Source organism: Schistocerca piceifrons, chromosome 2 (genome assembly GCF_021461385.2).
Source record: "Schistocerca piceifrons isolate TAMUIC-IGC-003096 chromosome 2, iqSchPice1.1, whole genome shotgun sequence".
Lineage (NCBI taxonomy): Eukaryota > Metazoa > Arthropoda > Insecta > Orthoptera > Acrididae > Schistocerca > Schistocerca piceifrons.
Window position 1 is genome coordinate 103,094,860 of NC_060139.1, and position 16,303 is coordinate 103,111,162.

The 16,303-nt window shown below is 46.0% G+C and overlaps 1 protein-coding gene across 1 annotated transcript in view; it reads right to left on the bottom strand.

Moving 5' to 3' along the window:
• LOC124777007 (clavesin-2-like) overlaps nt 1-16,022 on the bottom strand; it is a 252,466-nt gene extending 236,444 nt beyond the window's left edge. The window contains exon 1 of the mRNA XM_047252256.1: nt 15,957-16,022. The gene's annotated coding sequence lies outside the window, so the exon portion shown is untranslated. The remainder of the gene's footprint in view (nt 1-15,956) is intronic.
• Nucleotides 16,023-16,303: the final 281 nt, after the last annotated feature.

The following is a 16,303-nucleotide window of genomic DNA, read 5'->3' on the forward strand; positions in this document are numbered from 1 at the left end:
GAGACTCAAAAACTAAACTACCAAAGCACAAGATGAGACTAAATAATTCGCTCCTGGTTAGGAACTTGTAAAATGTCACAAAATCGGTTACTTCACTGTTGCTGCTGCTGCTCTGTCCACGGCTGCCGCTTGGCCTCTCGTCCAACTGAACCGATCATTGTCTGGAAATGGTTATGTTCGGCTACTTGGAGACCATTTCCAACCCTTCATGGACTTCATGTTCCCAAAAACGATGGAATTTTTATGGATGACAATGCATCATGTCACTCGGCCACAACCGTTTGCGATTGGTTTGAAGAACATTTTGGACAATTCGTACGAATTATTGGCCACCCAGGTCCCCCGACATGAGTCCCATCGAATATTTATGGGACATAATTGAGAGGCAGTTCGTGAACAAAATCCTGCACCGGCATCACTTTCGCAATTATGGCCAGCTGTAGAGGCAGCATAGCTTAATATTTCTGCAAGGCACTTCCAACGACTTATTGAGTCAGTGCTACGTCGAGTTGATGCACTACGCCGAGCAAAAGGAGGTTCGATACGATATTAGGAGGTATCCCATGACTTTTGCCACCTCAGTGTATTCCTGTAATGAGACAAACTAAGCGGCCAAAGGTTGCGGGAAGGGTTGTTCCACCTGAAGGAGTGCCATGTACGAGATCCGAATATTGTGGCTAGATTCGTAAGGCGTGAATTTAAACACGGTAGCTGATTAGTTTGTTTCAGATAGATTTACAGGTCACATGTGAAACACCCCCGTTTAAGTTCTTTATCGGGTTTTGTGTAAATTACTGAAGCCGCCAAACAGTTAATTATTATAATTATATGACCCTCTGCTTAATGGATGAAAGGCTATCGGTTTTCCTGCTGTAGTTTCGGGGGTATTTCAACCGAATGCGGCTGTTCTGAGACGGAATAGTTAATGATTGAAAGTTTGTCTATTATTAAAGACCATCAAGGTTGCGATGTACAAACTGATAAGTATTTCCTACTAACACACAAATTCTGAGGCAGTTGCTACCTTCGCCTTACACGTCTAATTACGGTTATATCTTTAATTGATTGTGGCTTTTAAGTACTTCGTCACACCCAGTGATGATGGTTAACATTCGCAACAATCCTCACTGCAATCCATGGTTGTTGCTGGCCGACGCGGTTGACGCGAAACACGTAATTCGGCACTTGTCACTTTTGGTTTCATTATCACTCGCGAACCGGTATCGATGAGGGTCCACCCCACGACGATTAGGGGGACGCGCTCATTTGTCATACTTCGGTAAATTTACCGTTTACAACTCACTCGACAACCATTATTGCCCGTCTTTCCAGCGCTACTTGTCACTCGACACACTCCAGTGCTACTGTGCACTTAACATTAGTCTCACTGCCTTCTGCAGCGCTTGACAATCGACTCGTGTCTACTATCGACCTGGGCGTCGGTTGGCTCTGAGCACTATGGGACTTAACATCTGTGGTCATCAGTCCCCTACAACTTAGAACTACTTAAACCTAACTAACCTAAGGACATCACACACATCCATGCCCGAGGCAGGATTCGAACCTGCGACCGTAGAGGTCACGCGGTTCCAAACTGAAGCGCTTAGAACCGCACGGCTGGGCGTCAGATACTAATAACTATGTTCGTGGGATCGTGAGTCCCTTACACATGGTAACATGTCGAGAGTTGTTAACTCCTTTGAATATGGCTTGGTAATCATTGCAGACACCGAACCGTTTGGACGCCAGCAACAGTAGCAGCAGCAGCAGCATTTGCCTTATACGCAGTAATTTAGTTTAGTTTCTGTTTTTTTCCCACGTCCTTCTGTGTATTTTACTGTGTAGACTAGTGGTTAGCAAATTGCTGTAACTTTTTGTTTTTGCGTGCATATCCTTGTATAAGGCGTCTTCCTAGTGTAATTTTCCCGCCGGCAAACCGCCACGTCACGCCACTAAGTTTAACCCTCGTACTGGTACGTAGCATATACACTACCGGCCATTAAAATTGCTACACCACTAAGATGACGTGCTACAGACGCGAAATTTAACGACAGGAAGATGATGCTGTGACATGCAAATCATTAGCTTTTCATAGCATTCACACAAGGTTGGCACCGGTGGTGACACCTACAACGTGCCGACATGAGGAAAGTTTACAACTGATTTCTCATACACAAACAGAAGTTGACTGGCGTTGCCTGGTGAAACGTTGTTGTGATGTCTCGTGTAAGGAGGAGAAATGCGTACCATCACGTTTCCGACTTTGATAAAGGTCGGGTTATAGCCTATCGCGATTGCGGTTTATCGTATCGCGACATTGCTGCTCGCGTTGGTCGAGATCCAATGACTGTTAGCAATGGGATTTTAGTCATGTAGACAAAAGCATTTCTACTACTGGAATTACATTTGTATGTGCTCCTAATTCAATAAAATATGCCCTGCAGCTCAGATATTGTCAAACTATCTATGTTCTGATCGCACGTGACGGTCTCAGAGCAGCAATATGTTGCTTATTTTTGTAATCAGCATCACTGAAATCCCACAAATACCTGTGTAAAGCATAGATATCCAAAAAGCGAACGTTATTCTCCGTTCTCCACTTTATATTTCAGTTTGTCTACACTCTACAAACACACATTACCTCAAAACTCACGCAGCTAGTGTCGCCAAAGTTGGAACACGCCGAAACTGTTTAGTTTCACCAACGAGTTGAACAAACGAGTGGTGGCGCGCATGCGCAGTGGCGGGTAGCGCAGTTGCCTGCAACCTAGTGTCGTCGTGTAAACTAGGCTTAACTATCTGCTGAAAGTAATTTTCGGACAAGTCATCCAGAACAATGTCACGCTAATTCCTGTCTCTGGCACCAATTTTGATAACCTGACACGTCCAGTCTATATCTGACAAGTTGAAGTCACCCCCTATTACAACTGCATGATCAGGAAAATTACTAACGATATTCTGCAAGTTCTGTCTGAAGCGACCTACCAATAGAGCTCCTGACCCAGGCGGTCTATAAAAGCATCCGATTACCACATTTGACGGATCTTTGATACGTAACTTCACCCAGATTACCTCATAATCGGAATCCGCGATAACCTCGCTAGATTTTATCGAATTCTTTACTGCAGTAAACACGCCGCCGGCATTGGCGACTAACCTATCCTTACGATAAATATTTTCCAATATTACGTAGGATTTCGCTGTCATTAACGTTCGGTTGCAGCCAAATTTCTGTTGCTAAAACTATCTGTGCTTTAAAACCTTCAGTTAGCGATACTAATTCTGGGACTTCTCCTAGGATGCTCATGCAGTTCACTAAAATCATATTAACCTTTTCTATCTCTGATCTGCAACGACGAAAGTTCTGTGGGGAATTGTGGTTAATTTATCAAGCAAATCGTCGTTGATCCCAAGGGAGAGTTTCTCTAACCTAAAAGAGCCCCATGTGCACGCCATACGTATTCCGTTACCCTAGTAGCCTCTTCCTACATGGTGCACGCCTGACCTATTAAGTGGAATCCTGCAATTCTGTACCCGATAGCGGGTTCGAGAAATTGGTATCCGATGCCATCGCAGAGTCGTCTGAGCCTCTGGTTTAATTCTTCCGTTCTGCTCAAACCAGAGGACTGCGATCAACCCAGGCAACGATGCCAAAAATAGACAGCTTAGCCTGCACTCCGCGTGCGATGCTAGTTCACCAAATAAGCCATCCTCCGAAAGGAGGAGAGGATGCCGACAGAACCCAAGCGGCTGGCGTCATTCTTGCCGACATGTGCCACTACATGCAGCTGCCGGCAGAGTCTCTTCCACATAACGGCATACATACCAAGCACACGTTGGCATTCTTTGTCGCCTTGCCTGCTGTTTCCCTAGGGACTATCACCCGCCTAACATTGGAACTCCCAACGACAAGCATACCCATCCTCTACACTTGTCCGGACTGGGCAGGAAAATTGGCCTCTGGCCCAACAAGAGGGGCATCACGCGCTGGCTCAGAGTTATCATCAACACTGGGTAGCATCTCGCACCTGTTGCTAAGGCGTAGGGCAACAGCCGCGAGCCCTGCTCCCTCTTTCGCCTTCCGTACAGCGACTCGCTAGCCCACCACTCTATGCCACCCACTCTAGAGTGGGTCAGATGTTGCGAATCAGAATGTGCAGCGACATCCGGCTCACCAGGGGATTCCAAAGGCACAAAGATGTCGCAGGAGTCGTCCCCAGTACCCCGATGCCGCCACAACTTTGAACATTAGCCAGAAGCATTTCCAAGGTAGCCAACGCTTCTTCCAGCTGTCCACGGACAGCAGCCAATTCTCGTTGTGTCCGCTCACAACAAGCACAGTTCCGAACCATATGTAGTATGTAAAGTAGATATAAGATCTCAAATAGCGCTGCTGAATTTGGAATGTATGCAGAATATAAGGAAAAGGATGAAGAAACACTAAAAACTGCTCTGCAAATTTCTCGCTTTGCCCTGAGACGGCAAACTCTTAAACAGAAATAAATTTCTCTACTGAAGTGAATATATCTATAGTTACCTGTTACTAGAAACTCTGCTTACCCGAAAGCTACTTCACGAGGTAAGTATGAAAACTAGAATGCGCTGGTCTAAACTACACTAGTGGCCATTAAAATTGCTACACCAAGAAGAAATGCAGATGATAAACGGGTATTCATTGGGCAAATATATTATACTAGAACTGACATGTGATTACATTTTCACGCAGTTTGGGTGCATAGATCCTGAGAAATCAGTACCCAGAACAACAACCTCTGGCCGTAATAACGGCCTTGATACGCCTGGGCATTGAGTCAAACAGAGCTTGGGTGGCGTGTACAGGTAGACCCGCCCATGCAGCTTCAACACGATACCACAGTTCATCAAGAGTAGTGACTGGCGTATTGTGACGAGCCAGTTGCTCGGCCACCATTGACCAGACGTTTTCAATTGGTGAGAGATCTGGAGAATGTGCTGGCCAGGGCAGTAGTCGAAGAGTTTCCGTGTCCAGAAAGGCCCGTACAGGACCTGTAACATGCGGTCGTGCATTATCCTGCTGAAATGTAGCGTTTCGCAGGGATCGAATGAAGGGTAGAGCCACGGGTCGTAACACATCTGAAATGTAACGTCCACTGTTCAGAGTGCAGTCAATGTGAACAAGAGGTGACCGAGACGTGTAACCAATGGCAACCCATACCATCACTCCGGGTGGTACGCCAGTACGGCGATGACGAATAGTCCAAATGGCTCTGAGCACTATGGGACTTAACTTCTAAGCTCATCAGTCCCCTAGAACTTAGAACTACTTAAACCTAACTAAGCTAAGGACATAACGCACATCCATGCCCGAGGCAGGATTCGAACCTGCCACCGTAGCAGTCTCGCGGTTCCAGACTATAGCGCGTAGAACCGCTCGGCCATCGCGGCCGGCGGCGATGACGAATACACGCTTCCAATGTGCGTTCACCGCGATGTCGCCAAACATGGATGCGACCATCTTGATGCTGTAAACAGAACCTGGATTCATCCGAAAAAATGACGTTTTGCCATTCGTGCACCCAGGTTCGTCGTTGAGTACACCATCGCAGGCGCTCCTGTCTGTGACGCAGCGACAAGGGTAATCGCAGCCATGGTCTCCGAGGTGATAGTCCCTCCTGCTGCAAACGTCGTCAAACTGTCCGTGCAGATGGTTGTTGACTTGCAAACGTCCCCATCTGTTGACTCAGGGGTCGAGACGTCTCTGCACGATCCGTTATAGCCATGCCGATAAGATGCCTGTCATCTCGACTGCTAGTGATACGAGGCCGTTGGGATCCACACGGCGTTCCGTATTACCCTCCTGAAACCACCCATTCCATATTCTGCTAACAGTCATTGGATCTCAACCAACGCGAGCAGCAATGTCGCGATACGATAAACCGCAATCGCGATAGCCTACAATCCGACCTTTATCAAAGTTGGAAACGTGATGGCACGCATTTCTCCTCCTTACAGGAGGCATCACAACAACGTTTCACCAGGCAACGCCGGTCAACTGCTGTTTGTGTATGAGAAATCGGTTGGAAACTTTCCTCGTGTCAGCACGTTGTAGGTGTCGCCACCGGCGCCAACCTTGTGTGAATGGTCTGAAAAGCTAATCATTTGCATATCACAGCATCTTCTTCCTGTCGATTAAATTTCGCGTCGGTAGCACGTCATCTTCGTGGTGTAGCAGTTTTAATCGCCAGTAGTGTATTTTTATTAATTATACGATATGCAGAGCGTAAAGGCCTCCCGTTAGAGGGCGCTCGCCATGAGGAGCTGACACGTGAAGCGGCGGTCGGCAGCTGTACAGAGGGCTCTGCTTCCGAGTCCGTAGCGTGCAGCGAAGTGGTGAGCGAGGGCGCGCTCCGCGAGGCGTGGCGGTGTCGCACGCAATAGGCCGGGCCGTGCCTGGCGCCGCCGCTACACGCCGCGCCCTGCGGCCGGCAGTCGGCACGGCTGCGCGGTAAAGGGGGCGCTCTACCCTGCAGGGGCGAGCGGCACGTCGGCTTTAAGCTCACGCCCGTGGACCGCGTCCCAGCGTGACAAATGTTGTTATATCGACGTCGCTACGGCTGCAGCAGCTAAACTCATTTTATAACTTGTCTGTGAAGTTCATAACTAACTCAAAAGCCGGAGTATAAGGAAGTCAGTAATCATCGCAGTGTGATAAATAAGTATAAATAATTTGAGGATGATCATATGTTCTTGTCTGGTGATATGCGTAACAGTAGAGAGTACGTACTCCGGGTCTCAGAGTTCCTCTCAGAATAACCAGAGGGAAACATGGTAGATTAACACGACTCGCAAACAGAAATGCAGGGTGTTTCGGGAGGAACGGTATGTATTTTAGGAGTTGGTAGACTAGATAAGTTCCAACAAAACATTTCATATAGGTGTTCACTATTTATTGGTTACAGAGAGAGAGAAGCTCTCATTTAGTTTGTTGGTACTCCAGTTGCTACGTGTCTATTTATCGACTATCATCTTTATTTTGAAGTTCAAGTTTTAAAAATTTGCTGCAGTTTACATACACTCCTGGAAATGGAAATAAGAACACATTGACACCGGTGTGTCAGACCCACCATACTTGCTCCGGACACTGCGAGAGGGCTGTACAAGCAATGATCACACGCACGGCACAGCGGACACACCAGGAACCGCGGTGTTGGCCGTCGAATGGCGCTAGCTGCGCAGCATTTGTGCACCGCCGCCGTCAGTGTCAGCCAGTTTGCCGTGGCATACGGAGCTCCATCGCAGTCTTTAACACTGGTAGCATGCCGCGACAGCGTGGACGTGAACCGTATGTGCAGTTGACGGACTTTGAGCGAGGGCGTATAGTGGGCATGCGGGAGGCCGGGTGGACGTGCCGCCGAATTGCTCAACACGTGGGGCGTGAGGTCTCCACAGTACATCGATGTTGTCGCCAATGGTCGGCGGAAGGTGCACGTGCCCGTCGACCTGGGACCGGACCGCAGCGACGCACGGATGCACGCCAAGACCGTAGGATCCTACGCAGTGCCGTAGGGGACCGCACCGCCACTTCCCAGCAAATTAGGGACACTGTTGCTCCTGGGGTATCGGCGAGGACCATTCGCAACCGTCTGCATGAAGCTGGGCTACGGTCCCGCACACCGTTAGGCCGTCTTCCGCTCACGCCCCAACATCGTGCAGCCCGCCTCCAGTGATGTCGCGACAGGCGTGAATGGAGGGACGAATGGAGACGTGTCGTCTTCAGCGATGAGAGTCGCTTCTGCCTTGGTGCCAATGATGGTCGTATGCGTGTTTGGCGCCGTGCAGGTGAGCGCCACAATCAGGACTGCATACGACCGAGGCACACAGGCCAACACCCGGCATCATGGTGTGGGGAGCGATCTCCTACACTGGCCGTACACCACTGGTGATCGTCGAGGGGACACTGAATAGTGCACGGTACATCCAAACCGTCATCGAACCCATCGTTCTACCATTCCTAGACCGGCAAGGGAACTTGCTGTTCCAACAGGACAATGCACGTCCGCATGTATCCCGTGCCACCCAACGTGCTCTAGAAGGTGTAAGTCAACTACCCTGGCCAGCAAGATCTCCGGATCTGTCCCCCACTGAGCATGTTTGGGACTGGATGAAGCGTCGTCTCACGCGGTCTGCACGTCCAGCACGAACGCTGGTCCAACTGAGGCGCCAGGTGGAAATGGCATGGCAAGCCGTTCCACAGGACTACATCCAGCATCTCTACGATCGTCTCCATGGGAGAATAGCAGCCTGCATTGCTGCGAAAGGTGGATATACACTGTACTAGTGCCGACATTGTGCATGCTCTGTTGCCTGTGTCTATGTGCCTGTGGTTCTGTCAGTGTGATCATGTGATGTATCTGACCCCAGGAATGTGTCAATAAAGTTTCCCCTTCCTGGGACAATGAATTCACGGTGTTCTTATTTCAATTTCCAGGAGTGTACTTGAATTTTTCAAATGTGGTTGCGACTTTTTGCCAGTTCCACTGTGTCTTTCGAGGATGCCGCATATGTATGCAATGATGCGCATGCCGGTATGGCATCTGTGAGCGGATATTGTAATCGAAACGCTACTGCTGCTTGTAGATAATACGGTAGACGATTTTCTGACTGCAGAGTGGAAGATTAAAGAGTGCGTACTCGTATCTTCGGTAACTGCGTGAGACTGGTGCAATGTACAGCAGTCATATTTGATATGAAATTACAAACTGACAGTGCGTGAATAAAGAAGAAGACGTTATTCAGTTGATACAATGTAGTTCATCTACAAGCATACGTAGAATTTCTATACATGCCGGTCTCCCACGCACAAGAATATGGCTGACCTTACATACGCATTGGTTCTGTTCTTATCATTTGCAGTCGATTCAGCAGCTTCGAGAAGTAGATAAAGCCAATGGATTGAGATTTTGTCGTTGGCTAATTCCACAACGTCCAGTAATCCCTTTTATTCTGTTCACTGTTGAAGCCACTTTCACAAGTGACGGCATCAATAACACTCATAGTTCACGTCAGTGGTCCAGTGAAAACCCAAATACAGGGCGTTTCAAAAAGAAAGAGCAGATTTCAAACATTTATTTCTCAAAAACTAAAAATGATAGAAACACAATTCAAACGTTTCTTGTCAGAGAAAGGTTCAAAGTTTTTCAATGCTCCGCGCAGAAGTTCCATGCAAATCCGCAGTGGCGCTGGCGTTTGTTTGTAGGAAAATGGCGACGACACCACAGGAACGATCATTTTGTGTGCTGCAATTTGCAAAGTTAGAGTCCATTGTTGGTGTGCAACGTGCATTCCGCCGTCAATTCAACAAACAGCCGCCTCGTCATAAGCAAATTTATGAGTGGCATCACAGATTCGTAGAAGATGGTTGCATCTGCAAGCGAAAAAGCACGGGTCGTCCACGCACATCGGATGAAAATGTCGAGCGTGTCCGTGCAGCTTACGAAAGGAGCCCTAGAAAATCCACGGCACGGGCAAGTCACGAACTAAACATGTCTAAAACAACGGTATGGCGCGTTCTGAGTAACCGTCTGCACATGAAGCCGTACAAACTGCAGTTATTGCAAGCATTGCGTCCTGACGACCACAACAAAAGGTTCGAATTTTCAACTGCAATTCTACAGGACATGGAAGAGGACAATTTTGCCGAACGATTAATTTTTTCAGATGAATCAACGTTTCACATTTCTGGTAAAGTTAATCGGCATAACGTACGAATTTGGGCGAGTGAAACTCCGAGGGACGTTATTCAACATGAAAGAGACTCACCAAAGGTTAACGTCTTTTGTGCAATTTCGGTAAACAAAGTTTATGGACCTTTCTTTTTCATGGAGAAAACTATCACAGGAACCATTTACCTGGACATGTTAGAAAACTGGCTATTTCCTCAACTTCAGGAAGATTCAAATCACTTCATCTTCATGCAAGATGGCGCCCCACCACACTTCTCTGAACCTGTACGACGGTACCTAAATAACACCATTCCAGGACGGTGGATTGGAAGAGCAGGAGCACAAGATCAATGTCATCGTCTGTGGCCTCCCAGGTCACCAGACCTTACTCCCTGCGATTTTTATTTGTGGGGGTACATAAAGGACTGTGTTTATGTCCCACCTATGCCCGCTACTCTTCAAGAGGTACGACATCGAATTGTTGCGGCCGTGAATTCGGTAACTAAAGACCAGTTGCGTCGTGTGTGGCAAGAAATGAGATACCGGTTTGATATTTGTCGTGTAACAAATGGTGCTCATATTGAGGTACAGTTTTGATATTTGTTGTGTAACATTTGGTACTCATATTGAGTGAAGGACCGTTGGAATTGTGTTTCTATCATTTGTAGTTTTTGAGAAATAAATGTTTGAAATCTGCTCTTTCTTTTTGAAACGCCCTGTATTTGTGGGGGCACATTTTCAAGGATTGTTTCTGTAAATGTGTGGTGTGGTACGATAGACAACCAGTTGATCGGGCCTGTTGTATTACCTCATCGTCTTACAGGGAGTTGTTACCTAGACTTTCTGAACATAAACTTCCAGCGTTATTGGGACAGGTTTCTTTGGGTACAGAAATAAGCATATTGTTCCAGCATGATGAAGCCACGACACGTTCTATTCCGCACGTGGCACACAATCTAATCCTAACATTCTTCAGAAGATGGCCTGGCAGAAATAGCCACGTTTCTTGGCCACCAAGATACCAGGACCTTACCCCTCGATAATTTTTTCTGTGCGGATAGTTGAAAAGGGGAGTTCAAGAAGAAGAAGTAAACACAAAGAGCTGAATTGAACGAGCGGATTATGAATAGTGCTGCTCTCATACAAGAATGCCAAGACGACCTCAGAAATACTACAGTGGTATCGTCAAGCTAATTCGAAGCTACAATGAAGTCGGAGATGGGATTTATGAAAATCAACTTTGAACTAAATCGTTTACCTCTGCTTAACATTTTCCTTGAGTACCCGTTTGGGTTACATTCTAACATCTGTATCTCTATAACCAACAAAAACAGACACATGTTACAATGAATACTCTTTACTACCACCATCCAAAGATATTAAATATTCTTCCCGAAACACCCAGTTTTTGTTGCTATTACCAAAGACATTTTTTCTTGCTGTAGTTACTCGAGTACAACGAATTCAGACTTACAGGGCTGCCTATTTACAAATTGGTGATGACTTTAAAACACAGGTTCCACTGACATGAACGATAACCCTTAAATAGATACGGTAGCAAAAAGTTTCTGCATCTTAGTTTAACAAACTAGTTTTTAGATAAATAAAATAACTCCGCACACACACACACACACACACACACACACACACACACACACACACAATACACCAGTCCGATAGATCATATTTTAACGCCAGCTTTTAAAAAGAGTTCCAAGAGCAGTTTATAAACTTTTATCAAGACCATCAACTCATTGCAGGGAACTTGTTTCATTTCAACCAGCTCTGTAAGTTGCCAATTTGATTTCTTTCTGTGTCTAGGGCAGCCACAACAGATGCATAGTGTTGATATGATGGTGTGATGTGAGTCCTATGGAAGTGTTCTGACCAACAGCCGTGGTTGTATTTCAGACTCACAATGATCATTACTAGCCGCCTCTTGTTCCCTTTGCTAGTGGAGTTACGTTTCATATACCAGTTTCCAGTATTGTATTGAGCCTTAAGAATTGTGGGTGCATTTGTCTGTACCACATGCCCTTGGGCAGATCTTTGGTTTCCCACTCGATGTTCCACTCTCTTCTGGGCATGTCTATGACTGCTGAGGACAGCAGTTAGATACCCAAATGGGATGTATCTCCCTACTATTCCTCCTGTTACTGCATCCTTTGCCAGTTGGTCGTTCTCCTCACTCCCCACAACCCCAGCATGCACGTTGTTCCCTTCGCCCTAGCTCTGATGCAGCACCAGCCAACTGGGGTAGTAAATTGATCTCTCTTTGCCTTTACAAACTGATGTTAGTGTTTGCAGGACAGAGAGAGAGAGGATTCGTTAATGTTACGATATGGCCAACTCTGATCATCATACTGGATCTATACGCTCTTTCAGTGGCTATCAGTTCTGCAGTCTGAAATGATGCCAGATACTCAGAAGTAACTCCTACCGTACGCTGTATCAAATGAAGACTACAGTGAATTCAGATCTATACAATGAGGAGATAAAATTCGTACGATAGCGATATGCAAATATATCAGATGGCGGTAGTGTCGCATACACAAGGTATAAAAGAGCAATGCGTTGATGGGGCTGTTATTTGTACTCAGGTGCTTCAAGTGAAACGGTTTCCAACGTGACTATGGCCGCAAGAGGAGACTTAACAGACTTTGAACGCGGGATAGTAGTTGGAGCTAGACGCATGGGACATTCCATTTCGGAAATCGTTAGGGAATTCAGTATTCCGAGATCCACAGTGTCAAGAGTGTGGCGAGAAAACCAAATTTCAGGAATTACGCTGAACCGATCATTGACTGGAAAATAGCATCGAACATTTATGGGAGATAATCGAGAAGTCAGTTCGTGCACAAAATGCTGCACCGGCAACACTTTGCATTTATGGGCGACTATAGAGGCAGCATGGCTCAATATTACTGTGGGGGACTTCCAACGACTTGATGAGCCATGCCTTGCCGATTTCCTGCACTGTGCCAGACAAAAGGAGGCCCGTCACGATATTAGGAGGTATCCCATGACTTTTGCCACCTCATTTTATATTAGCGACCATATGGATGGTGATTGCTCCTGCATGGACAGGTTTGTAGGCAGTTTCTCATACACCATTTTACGAATGCTGGACTGTTTCGCATTTTCGTCTCACGCAAGCAATGTGCCAGCAGTTCCGATATCACAAATCATAGTTACAGACAAATAATACAATGAAATAACTCAGAATAACACTAACAGTGTCGGTACTTAGTTTTGAAATGCATAGCAGCAGCCTTGAGATATTCTGTATGGACGAGCATGTTGAAAAAGGCGATTGAAAAAACTAAAATAAGTCATCTTAAGAACGAGCGTACACTTTTACGTGCAGACACATAAAAAGTTTAACTAATCTTTGTATGAAAAGTTAATTTAAAATAAATTAACTTCAAATCATTTAAGTTGCATGACGGATTTATGGAGAAATGGGTACTAATCACAGCTCATAGTATCACACGTTGTAAGCTACAATAAACAGTTTGGACTAAAACGTTTTCTGCTCTCTAAAATAGAGGTTTGCGGGGACCACTACGTCTGCCCACCAATCGGGAAGGAATGTTCGCTTTCAGGGACAAGTCTACGGCGACTTCATTAGCGACAGAGTACACGCTTAGACTGGGGGGCAGGGGAATGTAATTCAGAGTAACCGACACGATATTTGTCTTAAGCATTTTGGTAAACCCCGCTAAACCTCATCTAGTTTTCCGGATGGGTATCTGAGCCACCGTTCTTGCAAACACGAGTCCAGTATCATAGGAACTGTGCCAGTTCGCTCTCTCTACCAGTGAGAGTGCAAATCACAGTTTGATAAATTGTCGCACTGAAATAATAAAAATAATTTAATGTGGATAAGGGGAAGCATCTGTTTATGTTAGAAAGTCGAATTATCGGTGAGGCCATGAAGTGTAGAAATTGTTGCCAGATTAACATCATCAGCTGTTTCGGATCGTCTTTCGCGAGTGGGAGCGGAGTTCTCGCACAAAGACTTCCTCATATCTCTACGAGCCAGCTGTAATGGCACGACAGGTTGAGGACTGAATCAGGTATTGCGTCATGCCTGGTTTAACCGCAGTGTTCATAAAATGCAGCGATCTGATGTAGAATCCCAAAACCGCACGCAGCTTGTTGTTTCAGAATCGTTCAAAACTGATCAAGAAAAGATTAGGACACAGTTGGCAATTGCGTAAATTTTCACTTACTCGCTACATATTTCACAATCGATGAAGTTTATTAAACGCGGTCGCACCCGATACTTTAAATAAACATGGACTATTAATTATTTTGTGGTCTTTTTTATGTGTTAATAGGGCATCGTTGAAATGCGTATTGGTGAAAAGTTGCTCCAATTGCACAACTAGTTGATAGCAGAGACTGGTTTTGATTAACCCATAGACTCATTTAGGGATTCATCACAGAATTTAAAGCGCAAAACGCTATATTATATGCGAGCTTTGTACTTAGGTACAATATTGCCTGACGGAATCCTACAACATGGATCGGAACCGTCCATGAGAACAGGCTACTTGTCCAACTGCTGCTGATCTTCTGTTGCTATACACAGAATACTGTTTACGTTGGGCATAGAAGGTTGGTACACACCAGCTTTCCTGTCTATACGTCAGGAAGGAGATGCAACAGCAGGATCAAGCACCATGATGAGAATCAACCATCCCACTAGAATTAAAAATGAAAAAAGAACGCAACATATAAGAATAAAAAGAGCAATACTAGTAACTGCAGCAACACATACTAGTATTAGTATTAGTACGAATGTTAGTGGTAGTGGCGATGAGAAAGCAGAAGGAGGAAAAATATAAAGTAGAATACAAAAATCTATGAAAACCAGAAATCGCTCTTACAAAACATTTTATTGAGCAGCGGTTATAATGTAAATGATTCGATCGTCAAAGGTGTAGTAGTAGTAGTTCTAGCAGTAGTAACAGAAACAAGTTCCACAATGAACGAACGTGCAACATGAGGAGAATTTAAGTAGCAAGAATTGTAACTCTAGTAGTACTACTACTACTGTTACTATACTACTGGCACTAGAAGTACTGCTAGCAGTAACATCAGTAGTAACGATAGTAGTAGTAATCGTAGTAGTAGTAGGGGAGGAGGAAGAGGGAGAGTTGCTGTTGTTGTAAGAATAAAGAGCAGCAGTCCTAGTAGCTGTAACAACATGTAGTAGTATTACTATTACTAGTAATGGTAGTGGTAGTGGTGATGAGAAAGCAGAAGGAGGAAAAATACAAAGTAGAATGAAAACCTATGAAAATCAGAAATTGCTCTTACAGAACTTTGTATCGAGTAGGAGTTACAATGTAAATGATTCGGTATCAAAAGTGTAGTGATAGTAGTAGTAGTCGTAATAGTAGAAGTAGTAGTTCTAGCAGTGTAACAGAAACAAGTTACACAATGAACAGGCGTGCAACAGGAGAAGAATAAATAATTGTAACTGTGGTGGTAGTACTACTATTACTATTACTACTAGCACCAGAAGTACTACTAGTAGTAACAACAGTAGTAACCATAGTATTAGTAATCGTAGTAGTAGTAGTAGTAGTAGTAGTAGGAGGAGGAGGAGGAGGAGGAGGGATGGAGTAAGAGGGAGAATTATTGTTGTTGATCTTGTAAGGTAGTACAGTAGAAATAAAGTTGGTAGAACTAGTACTAGAACATGAAATATAGTAAAGAAACGGATGAAAAGGAGGAGGAGGAGCAGCAGTAGTAGCAGAAGAAGAGGAGGAAACTGGACGAGAAGCAAAATGTGTTCGTTACGAATCATATAAGCGCATAATGTTTATAGTGCAAATATCAGAAAGTATCGTGGTAGTAGAATAGTAACGGATAATAAGGAAAAAAGATTTAAATCCGCACAATACACCTCTTACTACTTACAATCCTCGAGTAGTGCCTTCTCAAGCTCTTAGGAGCGTTGGAATAAACAACAAATTTAGGGATAACTCGACCTAGACTAGTAGGCAATGGAAAAGTTGTGGATAGGCAGAGGATAGGATAGAAGTCTGCTATAGTACTACTGCAGCTGCGACATCGAGACGGTTCTGGTTGCACTGAGAAGCATTATATAGTGAGTGCTTGTGTGTGTGTGTGTGTGTGTGTGTGTGTGTGTGTGTGAGAGAGAGAGAGAGAGAGAGAGAGAGAGAGAGAGAGACAGAGAGAGAGAGAGGGCGCCAGCAGGTGGCGGTCGGCGGTACGTACCAGCGGCTGCTGGGCGTGGTGCGTGGCGGCGCGCCGCGGTGTCTGCGTCGCCGGCGGGCGCCTACGTCTGCCGTCTGCCGACTGGCGGCCCCGACCTGCGCGACGCGCCGCCGGCAGCACTGGCAGCGGCCGCTATCGACCGGCGCCTGGCGTCGCGGCGCCGGACACGCTCGCCGTGCCGAACAGCTGCTGCTGCCGCGCGCGCTCCGCGGAGCGTCCGCGCAGGATGCGGCGCTGCCCGCTCAAGGACTCTGCCGGCCGCGTTGCGCTGCACCGGCGCCGTGCGCTGGTGTTAATACCGGCGAGAATGGAAAGGTGTGATTCCTGTGCGGCGTCTGAGAATGGGG